Here is a 14,216-nt window from a genome sequence, read left to right as displayed (position 1 = left end):
TTCCCCAGAGGACTGAGACATGGTCAGTGAATTTTATCTGTCTCTCTTTGTGATCTGTGAGCTAAACTGTTGCAGCTCCACCTAGTGGACAAGTCACATCCAGGAGGACAGGAGAAAAAAATTAAAAAAAAAAAAGCCTGGTCTAAGGAGGCTGGGACTGCAGACTCCAAGGTAGGGTACTTGACTGAGAGACATAAGCTGTCAAAAGTTTTGCTGACAACCTGGCTGAAAACTTAAGGTGGTTATAGTGAAATCAAAGAATAATTATTAGAGAGAGAGAGGAAAAAAAACATCAACTTTCTCATTACTTCAAGGGCCTCTAGAGATTTTTATAGCTTTCTGGAGGATGTTGTTAGGTATGAAGAAAGACAAGTGAGAGAGTGAAATTAATAGAATTCACAAGTATAAACATGTTTTTGGAACTCTCTAAAACTGCGTACACAGACATGCATGTTCAGTATTCTGTGGCCACTTCCTCCCACAAGATATTTAAGGCACATTGCCAATGACTGGCTTCAGCCCACAGACACTTTGTAATCAGACCTAAGGCACTGTGTTTGTCACGGGCAACTCTGTGCTCAGTATGTCAGAATCTCCCAGTTCTTTCATATTTACTCTCTGTCTGTTGCTCTCTCTCTAAAAGCCGTGACCAGAAGCCAAAGGATCGAATTAATATTATATGGGTTTTTGAAAGGAGAAGCAGCACTTGTATTAGAAACATGATACCCAGACCATACAAACTACATGTCTGTACATGTGGGTGGGATAGAGAAAAAGAAAGTCTGTCCAGATCGTTGTCAGCCTGTTTCTCTCCTCTGTCTTTCCTCTACTTTTCTACTCGCTTTTTCTTCCTGTTTGCCAGTACAGAGGAGCCAACTGGCTTCTCCTGCATGAATTCCTCTTTATGCAAACATCTCTTGAGACATCCTGCTCCTCACTAAATACAACTGTTTTTCCAAGGAGAACTGACACAACGGCCTGCAGATTTTTCTCTTATTCAAATCAAGTAAAGTTTTTTTTTTCATTTTATCAACATTCATATAGGGTATTCAGAGAGCTTCTGCATTGATAGGAATTTTAAGAATGCCCTTGACATCAGCGGTTTCCATATTTGAGACACACGGCTGCCTTTGAAGGAAGTGCCTAATGCTCTGAAGCTGAGTTAGCATAAACATTGTGCGGTCCCAGGTAAACGACACCTGGAATGCAGCATACATTCAATGAACACTTCCTGAATTGAATTGGAAAGGCAATTTGTGGGGGTAATAGACAGCGTTTGCACGGCTTCTCAGACAGATGTTTGAGTAAATTAGGGAAAACCCAGAAAAACCATGTCCTAAGACAATAATGCTCAAGACTAGCATGTACAAGTGCAATATAGACGAGTTGGTTTATTTATTTATTTATTTTTGATCAAGTAGGACTTCTATCTGTGCAAGCAAGGCTGATCGGCAAGAAAAACCTGCTCGCCTGTGCCTCAGTGGGATCTTTGCCACCCGGGGGTGCAGGGTATCGTGTCGCAGGAAGAGTGAGCTCTTGCCCATTTTACCATGGAGAACTTGGGAAAGACATTTGGATCAGAGAAGAAAGAAACAAACTATTGGAGAGACCTGGCTGTGACCTACAAGCATAGGAGGAACTCTGAGAATTCCAGGAAGGAAGCCGGGAATACGAAGCTTAATTGGAGATTCATCTGCAACAAACTGAAACGAGGAACCGGGACCTATTGTTAGAGAACAACCACCCTTGAATGGAGCTGCAGTCTGTGAAGGAGAAGTTTGAAATGCTGCGGCATCAGTGCGTTACCAGCAGATCTCGGCCTTGGAGGATGACCTGGCTTGGAAAAAAGTCATTAAGGATCATTTACAGAAATACATTAGGGAACTAGAACAAGCCAATGACAACCTGGAAAGAGCCACAATCGTGTCTCTGGAACCCTGAGCAGCATTTGAATCAAGCCATTGAAAGACATGCCTTCCTAGAGAGCTAGCTGGATGAGAAGGAGAATCTTCTAGGATCTGTGCAGAGGCTGAAGGATGAAGCCCGAAATGGACAGCAGGAATTGGCTGTGCAGCAGAAGCAAGACAAATCCCCTACACCCATGCCAGGTTCAGGGAAAGCCAAAAGGACAGACTTGGCTGTGCAGGCCACGGGCTCTGTACCATCTACTCCAGTAGATCACCAAGGACCTAGCTCTGGTTTGAACACGTTAGGAATGTTCAGACGTGGTCTGGACAGCTCCAGTAATGGGATCCCACTCACACCTGCCACCCGGGTATCAGCCTCTAAACATGGTTCGGGGCCTGCTTCGGAAAGTTGGGGCCCTGGAGTCCAAACTAGCATCATGCAGGAACTTCATGTATGATAAGGCCCCAAGTCAGACAAGAGGGCCAGCCTCAGGGCAAGGAACCAGAAACAGAGATGGTGTTGACAGAAGGCCAGGCATCAGCAATGTGTGCTATAAAGGGTCAGGAAAATGCTTTGAGTTTGGGAAGCCAGCCTCAGAGCCAGCATCACCAGCGCGACCATCCAGATACCCAGGGTGGTCACGCTTTTGCTTTAGGACCAGTGGGAACTGTGCCCTCACCTGTCTTCCCTGCTTTGTAGTTGGCTTTAGTTTTTTATTTTCAAGGTAGAAATAAGAGCCAGCATCACCAGCAATCACTTTGTGCTGTGCAGCCTAAACTGGCTAAGGCTGTTGGCGGTGGACTTGGCATCATCCCTAGAGTGTAGCACAGTCCCCTAGCAGAGTGTGTCATTGAAATGATCTCTGCCACAACCAGGAAGCTCTAACGTATGATGTCATTGGCTAGCTAGAGTTTTAATGGCCTCTAGAAGTGTTTTGAATATGTATAATCTTCAGAGCAGGATTAAAGCCCAGCTTAGGAGCTCTCTGCAGCATAATTCCAGCTGAAGTTGTCTTCTGAAACATTGTCCTGGTACTTTTACAGCTTGATTCAATTGTATCTAGGACTGGGAGATTACACAGGCAAAGGCTTTAATTAAACGATGGTCATGTACCTTTGACACGTCAACACTGTTTCCTTTTAGGTCAGTGGGAGGCTATCCTCTATAGGGAAACCCTGACTGCTGTCTTTCTTGAGTCCCCTGCCCTGATGTTCAGGTGGCATGTGCATCAGGACCCTGGACAGCTTGTGTTGCACTGGCCTTTGTTACACCATCCCTAAGAAAGGAACTTCATCCAGCCAGCAGGGCTTCCTCCAGACACCATAGAGCAACCAGGGTGACTGAAGCATGAGATGGAGATCCCTGCCAGACACTCCCTCGGAATGTGGAAAGATCAGCACAGGCCCTGTAATGCCAGCTCTCTCGTCGTCACTCATCTTTTGGGTGTGGTGCTGCCTCAGACGTCAGTCCACAATGAGAAAATCACACTGATACCAGAGCACGGCCCCTTTTACTGGCTACTAACTTATTTTCTAGTTGATGGGCAAAACCAGCCTAAGTCAGACCTAGAACTTTCTGTGTGGTACTAACATTCACAAGGTAGTTTTAAGCTGCTGGGCTGTTTGTTCTCCTTAGACATAATAACCTGGGAAAAGATGGACTTTTATTTTTTTATAAGAAATAAAATCGAAAGAAAAAAAAAGACTTCTATCAAATGATTCACTTAAAAAAAAGGATAGGGAAGTAATGAAAACAGAGGTAGTTGACCAAGGCTTATAATTACACCACTGATTATAAAGTACTCTGAGGAACTTCTTTTCAAAATAAAACCACTCGTGTAAACTAAATTTAAGACAAGGGTATTGGCAAAGATGAGCAAAATGTTGCCTTAGAGAGCAAGAGAACCAGTCTGCAGACAGCCTGTATGCTGCCATCAAGAGCATGATTAAGGGTAAAGGGAAATACAGAACAAATTATTCAAACACAGCACAAAGAAACTATGGAGCCCTATCAGTGGTTGTTATTGGACACAAATAAATATTCAATGAGCTTTTGATAAAAAAAATAATAAGTAGGATACTGATAATATATCTGAAACTAGCAGAAGCAAGTTAGTTTTGGCAAGGACATGTCACAGGCTGTGAGTTTTAAAACCAGAAGAATTATTCTGATCAGCATAGATCAAAGTATTTAGTGAGGCAGGAAAGCATGTTGATTATAAAAATAAGTTATTTAAGCGGATGCTAATCAAGGCCATTTGTCATATTATGCTGGAGTTGATTAGTTTTAGGTATTGTGAACCAAATAGTATAGGCAACAGAGGGAGAAAATTTAAGTCTGTTAGGCAGAACAAAACACTTCCCAAAAGTTGCCCACTTTATAATATTCAGGATCTGTGGACATGCTAAATATATTATATATGACTGCAGATAAATGTATATCTGCTAGCTAGAGTGGTACTTAGCACATACAAATCCTAAGACTGATTCCCAGTACCACATACACCACGTGTGGCAACAGCTGCTTCAAATCACAGCAGCTGATCTGGTAACTCAACAGGTCAAGGTTATCCTCAGCTACATAATGAGTTAGAGGGCAGTCTGGGCTATGTGAAACCCTATGTCATAAACAGCAAACAAATCCAAAGGAAGAAACAGTCTCAGGGTTCCATGCTCTTATAGGTTCAACAGATTATTCTGTTCAGTTCAAATGACAAGATAATCAATTTATCCCTCTCACATGGTTAATGCACGTATCATATGCCAGGTCACAAGGAGCCCTGCATGCAGCACAGGATAAACTGTTATTTATATTATACATAGCTAACAAATTATCATAGATATGCATAGACAAAAATTCATGGGTGCAATTATATTGGTATTGGCTAAGCTTCAATCTGAATGAGTGTCCAATATTGTGTGTCTTATACATACATATGAGGAGCTTATTAAAATAGTCTTGATCTTTATGATCTTTATTCCTGGAGTGAGAGCATACGAAGTATTTTTAATTCTAACAAATGTTTAGTTGGTTCTATGGTTACAGGAATTGTACCTTGAAAACTCATGGCATAACTTATGACAGTTCTAATATTTTTGTACTGCATCACCTTCTATTGTACCCTCAAATACCCACTTTTAGGTAAAGGTCCTATTGTAGAGATCTCAATGGTCAGCCATAGTATAACCACAGGTAAGAGATGAAGATAAATCTCTGTATTCTTTAATAAGTACATGATTTCTAGGCTTTCACCAGCTGTGCTCAATGCCAAAGAGGCAATCATGAAAATACTAGATTCCACATGCTAAATCTATGACAAGAAGAAATGCCATCAGCCTAAATATTCAAGGAGGTCCCTCCCAATCATTCAAAAGGCATCTAATTTTTTTTTTAAATCAAGTTTTCTTTTGTGGAGAAAGTGTATTTTTTCTGTGAGGGTAAGTTAGCTTCTTCTGATTAAGTTAGTATTTATCGAAGTGGATATTAATAGAATTTTATAACATCCATCAATCAGGATTTAAATTATGTTTCTGCAATTGTACAGAAAGTAAGTTATTTTAGAATGTTCTTTTAACCCTAGCTCAGGGCTTCTTATAAGAAAACACACACACACACAAACACACAAGCATGTTCACACAAAAGTTTATTTAAATGTGTTGTATTTCCACTTATTTTTATCTATTAACATTTTCCTTTTTCTCTTCCCTTTGAAAAATTATGGTCTAGTCTGCACAGTGGAGAATGATAAGCTCTGTGGAAAGAGCATACACACTGAACTGTCATAAAATGATCCCAAGAAACTATTGGTTCGAATGTATGTCAGTGATACAGATTCTTACAGTATCTTTGTGTTACTATGCCCAAGTTTCCATAGTAAAACAACATCAACTGCCTGACTCAGACAACACGGGTTGGATTGTCGGATTTCTTATAGATATGCAATCGAAAATTAGGGTGTCAGCCTTGTCACATTCAAGGAAAATCGTGTTTTGGGTTAAACAGTCACTTGTAATTTTATATGAGCGATGGTAGAGATGTTGGGGAGGTAAGGAAGGTAGGAGGGAGAGGCATGGATAGCTACGAAAAAAGAGACAAAGGCAGAGACAGGTGATAGGTGGATAGGAAAGGAAGAAAGGAAGGAAAGATGGAAAGAAGGAAGGAAGAAAGAAGGCCTACTTGTGCTCAATTTATCTAGATGTCATCACCAAAAATAAATAAATAAATAAATAAATAAAATTTAAAATCTAAAGAGCCATGTGATCTGAGGAAATCACAGTTAAAATGAGGAAAAGTTCTATTCCATTACTGTCAACATGAAAATTTTCTAGTAATAGACATGAAGAGGTTCCTGATTGGTGGCAGATGTTTCTCACACCTAAGTTAAGCCCCATAAATGTATAATATATGAATGAAAGAAAAAATACTGGATAAAAGAATTACTACAATGCTTACTTAAGTATTTAAAAAAGGAACATTTGACGTTTGAGGGATGGGGAAACTTACATGAAGTTTACATCGACCAGAATCTGTATTTCTTTGGAGCCAATATTCAACAGACAGCACACACACACACACACACACACACACACACACACATACTTCTGTGACATATAACCCCTATAGTATACAGTCAAAATAAAGCTCTAAGTTCTAGCATGAAATGCTAACAATTTTTAGAGAAGTTTATTTCTCCCAATCTGCTGTGTTCCTATTCAAACTCCTCTCAAAATGAAAACAAACAACTTCAAAGTTATTTCCCAAGGAAGACTCTCTCAGCAGCTCTATGGAGGTGCAGAGTCAAGACCAATCCAAATCCCTTTGTGTAGTGTTTCTTTCTGCACAGGGTATGGTTTCACTTTCTCTGTTCCTTAATGTCAGGTCTCCTTTCTACTCTAGATTGTAATTGGCTTGAGGGCAGAGGCTATACTTTCCCTTTGTGGTGTAGAAGTAATCTCAAAGAGCCTGCAGTATTGTGAGCACTCAATAGAATTCTGTTGATGACTGTGATGTTTCTGAAAATGTCTAAGAAAAAAAGGCAGATAGCTTGGCCTTCTATGACCCTCACTTACTTATACTCAAGTACCTTTCTTTCCTCCCATAAACAATAATATACCCAGGCAGCATCTAGGTAGGGTAGTGGCTTGGAAGAGCAATTCATTTCTCCAGTGCCCTTTTGTGACTCTGTCAATGCCTTCGGAATCTACATGAGGATTTGGTTTAAACATACAAGCTGTGCAGTGTCTCAGCTCCATAAGCACAAGACCTGATCCTACTCCCTCCTCCTCAATCTACACATTCTTAATGCCTAAACTGTGCCCTTGAGACTTTTCTGTTAGTTAAGAGATGTACAACATAGGGGTAAAAATCAATCTTAATTAAGGCGAACTTTGGAATTATGATCGAAGGAAGGTACATTAGCCCAGTGCTTCCACACCCCATACACTGTTGTTATTGATGTTTGGACAGATGGGGAAAGAGAAACAGGAGTCAATATTTCGATTTACTGTGTTCTCTAAGGATCTGAATTTTTAACACCTCCATAATGAGTGCTGGTGGTGTTTAATAAATACACAGCTTCCCCTTGGAGTGGCTGTGTGTGGAAGACACCAATGAAGTCACCAGTTTCTTGGTAGTGGGAGGAAGTAGACTGGACTGAGAGGAATGGAGTTGTAAGTTTGAGGTTTGATGAAAATTTGAATATGGCAACCAGAGACATATTTTCTGTTTTGTGTAGATCATCCTTTAGTTGGTCCAACGGAAAGTAAAATTTGAAAACTGTGTAACACAATGGTATAAGTGACATGAAATAGTCAACACGTTTTAACATCTGATGTTTCTTTTAACCAAGGTGAGATGTGTTGATTACTATTTATTTCAACATAGAATATAATGTAGCACACATCCTGGCATTGAGATGTTAAAAATGCAGGAGTGCCTGTACTTAAATTGAGTAGAGAGCTGATGAATCACTGGACCCTCTCTCCTTATCTAGGACTACTGCTGCCTATCATCTCATTTCAGCAAGAATTCTACCACAGAGCAATAATGTTAATTGAATTACCATAATCAACTGACCGAAGACAACCAATCAGATTCTTTCCCTGGGATAGGTGATGTGTTAATAAGAAGCCTGTCAGCTTTTTGAAAAAGTTCTGCATGTCACAGGCATTTAATTATGTGGAAAAGCCCATCCGTTCTTCATTTTTATAAGACAGGGAAAGGCCAGTCTGAAAAGAGAAGGAATTTGTGTATTTAGAAAAGATAAAGCATTCCAGTGTTAAATGAATAAGAAAACTAAACAAACTGCAACCAAATAGTTAGCCCATCACTTCACTTTCACAAAGTAGCCTTTCTAGGATAATTTATTTTGTTTATGCTAGTATGAGTGAGAAATTAACGGTGCTTGCATATTTATTAGTCCATTGCCTCCTTTATTAAAAATGTACTAATCTTTCAACAATGTTCCAGGTACTCTAGAACATAGAAACAAGACACACACTTTCTGTCTTATGTAGGTTGTTGAATAGTTTGTCAAAGAGAAAGATAAATTTACAAACTATATAGTACATTATTGCCATATAGTATATATATATTAATATATATATATATGCAAGTATATGTAGTATAGCTATATAGTACATAGTGACATGAAATTATCAACATGAGCTTGAAAAATGGATAGAGCAACAATTTGCAAAGATATAGAGAAAAGTTGTTAATGAGTCAAACTGTATCTAGCAAACAGATATTCCCCAGGTGGCTAAGCAGGTCAGTAGCAATCTCTGGAAGGAACACGATATAACAATAAAAATGTCTAAGCTGGCAGTAAGTATTCACCTTAGATCTTGATGACTTAGAACCCACAATATTTCAGTCAATGTAAAGAAAAAAAGTCTGCTATTATCCAGTTCTATCAGAAGCCTTGGATGAATTTCCACTGAAAAAATATGAACTTATTAGCAGAACTGTATTCACCATGAACGCCATGCCCTCCCTGGGAGTGTTTCCAGAAATTTTAGATCAGCAAATGAGGCTTAAGGATAAGGGTGGACTCAGAAGTCACCAAAGAGCCAGATGATTCCAAGGACCTTCCACAGTTTGCTTAAACACCTGTGGTTTGCATAATTGGCTGTGAATTTAGTACATGTAAGTTTGGCAAGGGGATGCCCTCTACTCTTGGCTTAAGGTCAGCTTAAGAATTCCCATTTATCTTTGCTTTGCACTAAAACCTCAATGGGTCTCTGGAAAAGATAAGAATCTTGCAAGTAGGGAGTAATCTTGTCTAGAGATTGAATCCATCAGTCCATGACACATTCCCAGGTTTCCCTCAGAACGCTGATAATTCTAAGAGTCATCACTCTTTCAAGAGGAAGTCAATTGAGAAAAAGCTCCAGATTACCAAGATAATTGACTTTTAGAAAATATTTTTTACAGACTCTAAGGAAGACAAATCTGCCTTTGAACTTTCCTAAGTCTCAGTCATTTTTATGAGTATATTGTATACATTTTCTATCTTCTTAATTAAAAAAAATTCTGAGGAATTATTATTAACCCTTTTTAGAGATGAGGGAGACAATAGTTAATTATCTTAAATAACCATACTAAATTCGCATTTCCAGTAAGTGTTAAGAACTATGTAGAAGCTCTAATTTTTATAATCTGAGGTGTGTGTGTGTGTTTTTTTACCCCTGTCCTCAGGATGACCTTGAACTCCTGATCTTCATGCCTTTATCTTCATGTGCTGGGATTAAATTACTGCATTATCATTCTGAGCACAATTTAAAATCTGCAAATTCATTATTTCTTTTTATTTCCCTGAGTGAAAAACTACCCTCCAGGTTCTATTTAATGAGTTGTAGCTACTAAAGTCTGTTTCAGCTGTTTCAGTTCTACTAGCTCATTTAATTATTACAAGTATACAGTGATGCTAAGACTATCACTATCTGTACAGATGGTTACCAAACAAACCCTGAAGACTTATCAGTAATAATTAGCACTTACAGGCAAAATAGTGCCTTGCCAGCAAAACTGTCCTTATCCTAATTCCTAGTGTGAATGAACATGCTAGATGTCATAGCAAATAAAAAGTAGGAGGGCCAATAGAATCTGCCATTACTCAGAGGAAAAATAAAGTGACTAGATCATTCTGATTTATCCAGACAGGACCAGTGTCATCAGAGGATGCCTTTAAAAAAGACATAGAGATTTACAGTGAAGAGGTGAGCAGTATGGGTATATAGGACTTAGATTGCTAGATATAACTTAGGAAACAAGAAGTGGCGTGGAAAGAAGGTAAGGCAGTCTCTAGAAGTTGAAAGGGGCAGGGACTAATTCCACCCAGAATGCCAGAAAAATAAAGTACCCTTCTCAGTCCTTGAGTTTATCCCAAAAGATCAAAAACAGCATGGTAAGATAATACAAATATATTATGTTAAGCAAGAGGAGAGGCCTTTGATCCTGTGAAGGTTCATTGCCCCAGTGTAGGGGAATGCCAGGACATAGAAGCTGGAATGTGAAAAAAAAAAAAAAAAAAAAAAAAAAAAAAAAAAAAAGAAGCTGGAATGTGTGGGTTGGTGAACAGGGGGAGGGGGAATGGGATATGGGGTTTCTGGAGGGAAAATGAAGAAAGGGGATAACATTTAAAATATAAATAAAGAAAATATATGATTTTAAAAAAACAAGAAAAGAAAAGAATTTGCAGCCAAGAAAAAAAAATCACGTTTCTAATTCTGAAATATTCTCTCAACACAAACCACCTTTTACATATCTTAATTTTATCATGTTCTAAGAGACACATTTGATATATAATTAAATATTTCAAGAGCAATAAGTAATTCTCTACTTTAATAAAACTATAGAAAAATTTGTGCTATTCAGTAATACAATAAAAGTAAAAAGAATATATATATATATATATATATATATATATATATATATATATATATATATCCCCTGTCTTCTCCACTCCACATTCCTCCTCTCCTCCCCTCTCTTCTCCTCCCCTCTCCTCTCCTCTTTCATCTCTCTGTTATTTCTTCTCCTCCCCATTCCCCATTCCACTCTGCTCTCTTATATACTCTTCCTCTGCCACAAGACACAAGCAAACTCACAGGCACAATTTAGAGTCCTACAGGGCTCAGATATATCCAGGTGGTATTGGCGGAGAGTGTGGACCCAATCACTGCTACGTTATTTCTTTCCTTGGTTTCCCATTGCTTGGTTAGATATATGGTGTCAATTGTAAAAGAGAATGACAAAGTGCCTATACTGCCCTTATGTTTCTAAAAAAGTATAGAAAAGTGAAAATTTGGGGAAATATCAATTGAAAGGGAGATTCCAGAGATTAGAAAAGCGTGAACAAAAAAACCTAATAGCACATCATAAATGTGCTATTTATGCCATATATATAATGGCATATATATTTATATATTTATGCCGTATATATAATGGCATTTTGTCCTTTTCCCAAATGCTAAAATTTTACTTGAAAATATGTCTTATTCCAATGTTGTTTAGAAGAAGGGATAAGAAGACATAAATGCAGTCTGTGATCAAAACTTGAATTGTCTCCCAAAGGCCAAATAAATTCCCAGGATTCTAGCATATGCTATCCATGACCTACCTGAAAACATTTGGGATCTGCATAAAACTATTCATTTTATACCCTCAGAGTAATTTTTGAGATACTATGTAATTTACTGAAGGCAAAATAACTTTCATATTTTTGATTATTAAGCTTTTTACTTATTTTTTAAAAGTAGTAAGTTGCTCTAAGGAAACATTCTCTTACAACACCAGAGTGATGGCTCTTGTTGGACTTGGGAATGAAAGAAAACTACTTCCACCAAGATGCTACATCTATCAGAAATTGGAAAAAGCTACAATTTAGAAACCAGTGTGTACCTATGCTATTGACTTATTACCTCATCTATCATATACCCATGCATCAAACCATTCATCCACACATCTACCCACAGGCAAAGCACAGAGACTTCTACATGCATCTACCAAATGCATAATTTTTCAGTTGTGACAGGTACAAGTCATTTCATTTTAACATATACTGTGCATGACACTGGTTGGAATGTGTAAAAAAAAAACAATTCTGACAATTCCTTAAATGATAAGAAGAAAGTATATCATTAAATGCACGGTTTAGTACACGTAAAAAAAAAAAAAAGAGTAAGGAATCTTCCAGTCACTTAGAATTAGAGAAACAATGTCCTTTATAGTGAATGTTTGATAGCAGTTTACATCAGATCAGAATGGAAATGAGTGCTTTACAGGAGAGAAATGTTGACTTTCTGTCGAGAATAAGGATAGGATTTGGCATCAACTTCTGGTTCTGTTTCAGAAAAAATTGACCATGCTCTCTCCTGTTCCTCCCTCTGAGTACTTTGGCTTGAAATCTCAAAAAGAAAGTACTGCAGAATGATTTGGACAAAAACACAAAAACAAAAACAGAACTCAAAGTATCATTGAATAGATATAGTGATTATACTTTTCCTTTCTAATCCTCTGTAAGTCAACAGGACTTGTCTGTGGTGGATAGAGGTGGAAAATTCCAGGAAGTGCAGAAATCTGCGCCTGTCCCCCCACACCCCTGTCTCCTCTATCCACTCCACTTTCCTCCTTTCCTTTCCTCTCCTCCCCTCTTCTCTCCTCTCCTCCTCTCCTCTCCTCTCCTCTCCTCTCCTCTCCTCTCCTCTCCTCTTGTCTCTTCTCTTCCCCTCTCCTCTCCTCTTTTCTTTCATCTCTCTGTTATTTCCTTCTCCTCCCCATTCCCCATTCCACTCTGCTCTCTTATATACTCTTCCTCTGCCACAAGACACAAGCAAACTCATAGGCACAATTTAAAGTCCTACAGGGCTCAGATATATCCAGGTGGTATTGGCTGAGGGTGTGGACCCAACCACTGCTACGTTATTTCTTTCCTTGGTTTCCCATTGCTTGGTTAGGTATATGGTGTCAATTGTAAAAGATAATGACAAAGTGCCTAAAATGCCCTTATGTTTCTAAAAAAGTATAGAAAAGTGAAAATTTGGGGAAATATCAATTGAAAGGGAGATTCCAGAGATTAAAAAAGCATGAACAACAAAAAAAAAAACCTAATAGCACATCATAAAATGCTTATTTCAAACTGCACATACTGGGATTTGTACTGCCCAGAAGAGAAAGGGTCTACGTACAGTCATATGTATACCCACTCCTGTGTTTACCATTCGCCAAAATACAGAGTAAAATGTGGCTAAGATATTTAAAAAAAATGATCTGGTATCACAATCAATCTGCAGACAGCAGTCTAGAACGTGGTCTCTAATCCTAACTAGAAGACTCTCTTAAATAACAAAAGCATAAATATCACTAAATAGATTGAAGCAAGCCCCACATTCTTGTTGTATAAAATTGACATTTTCCAGAATTAGGATAATCCTTATTCAGCTTATAAACAAAAAGAATATTGTAAGTTCTCAGGGTGAAAGGGTACTTGTGTCATAAGTCTAACAGTTGCCATTATACAAAAGCATAGCAAGAAATTGGAGACCATTGCTGAGTAAAATAGAGATGAAAATGAAACAAATAGTTTAGAATTGACATGTCAGTTGCAAATGGGAGTCAAGTGGATTGAAACCACAAAATAGATGCAAAAGAGTGAACATGAAAATTTATTGATAAGAATAATGAATCCCAACAACAACAACAACAACAACAACAAAAACAAAAACAACTATTTGAAATAAAGCTGAACTCAGTGATATGGAAAGCTAATAAAAATCTCTAATATTTCTATAATTGAAGTCTAGAAAGTGGCCAGAAACCACAACCATATTAATAATAACTACAGAATTTTGAGGCTTAGCAAAAATGAAGTGCAATAAAGTAAAATTAATTCATTGAAGATAGAGAAGAGGAGAAAAAAGACATACATACATACATACATACATACATACAGATAGACAGACAGGCAGATAGACAGTGGAGAGATGGAGGGAAGGATATATATCATATATTAATAGTAACAAGTGATGAGTTTCACAATGCATTCTATGTCTACTAGTTTTGTTCTCTCAACACACTACCCTATCTTTTCCCCTCCCTTACTGTTGATCATTTGGCTTCAAAATAATAACCACTTTCAGATTCTATGCAATATATATCTATACATATATAGATAATATGATATATACATACTATTTTATATATATATGTCATATATAATATCATCTTTATATTTTTATATTCAATTGTATGTATTCATGTGCTGACACACACATATTAAGTACAGATACCTTCAGAGGCCAGAAGAT

At 37.9% G+C, this 14,216-nt stretch overlaps 1 pseudogene; it reads left to right on the top strand.

Annotated features, from left to right (window-relative positions):
• The first annotated feature begins 1,550 nt into the window (after nucleotides 1-1,550).
• Nucleotides 1,551-6,811, top strand: LOC127694470 (nuclear distribution protein nudE homolog 1-like; annotated as a pseudogene).
• Nucleotides 6,812-14,216: the final 7,405 nt, after the last annotated feature.

Source organism: Apodemus sylvaticus, chromosome 10 (genome assembly GCF_947179515.1).
Source record: "Apodemus sylvaticus chromosome 10, mApoSyl1.1, whole genome shotgun sequence".
NCBI lineage: Eukaryota > Metazoa > Chordata > Mammalia > Rodentia > Muridae > Apodemus > Apodemus sylvaticus.
The sequence above is the reverse complement of the archived record's forward strand: the minus strand, read 5'-3'. Positions and strand labels throughout refer to the sequence as shown.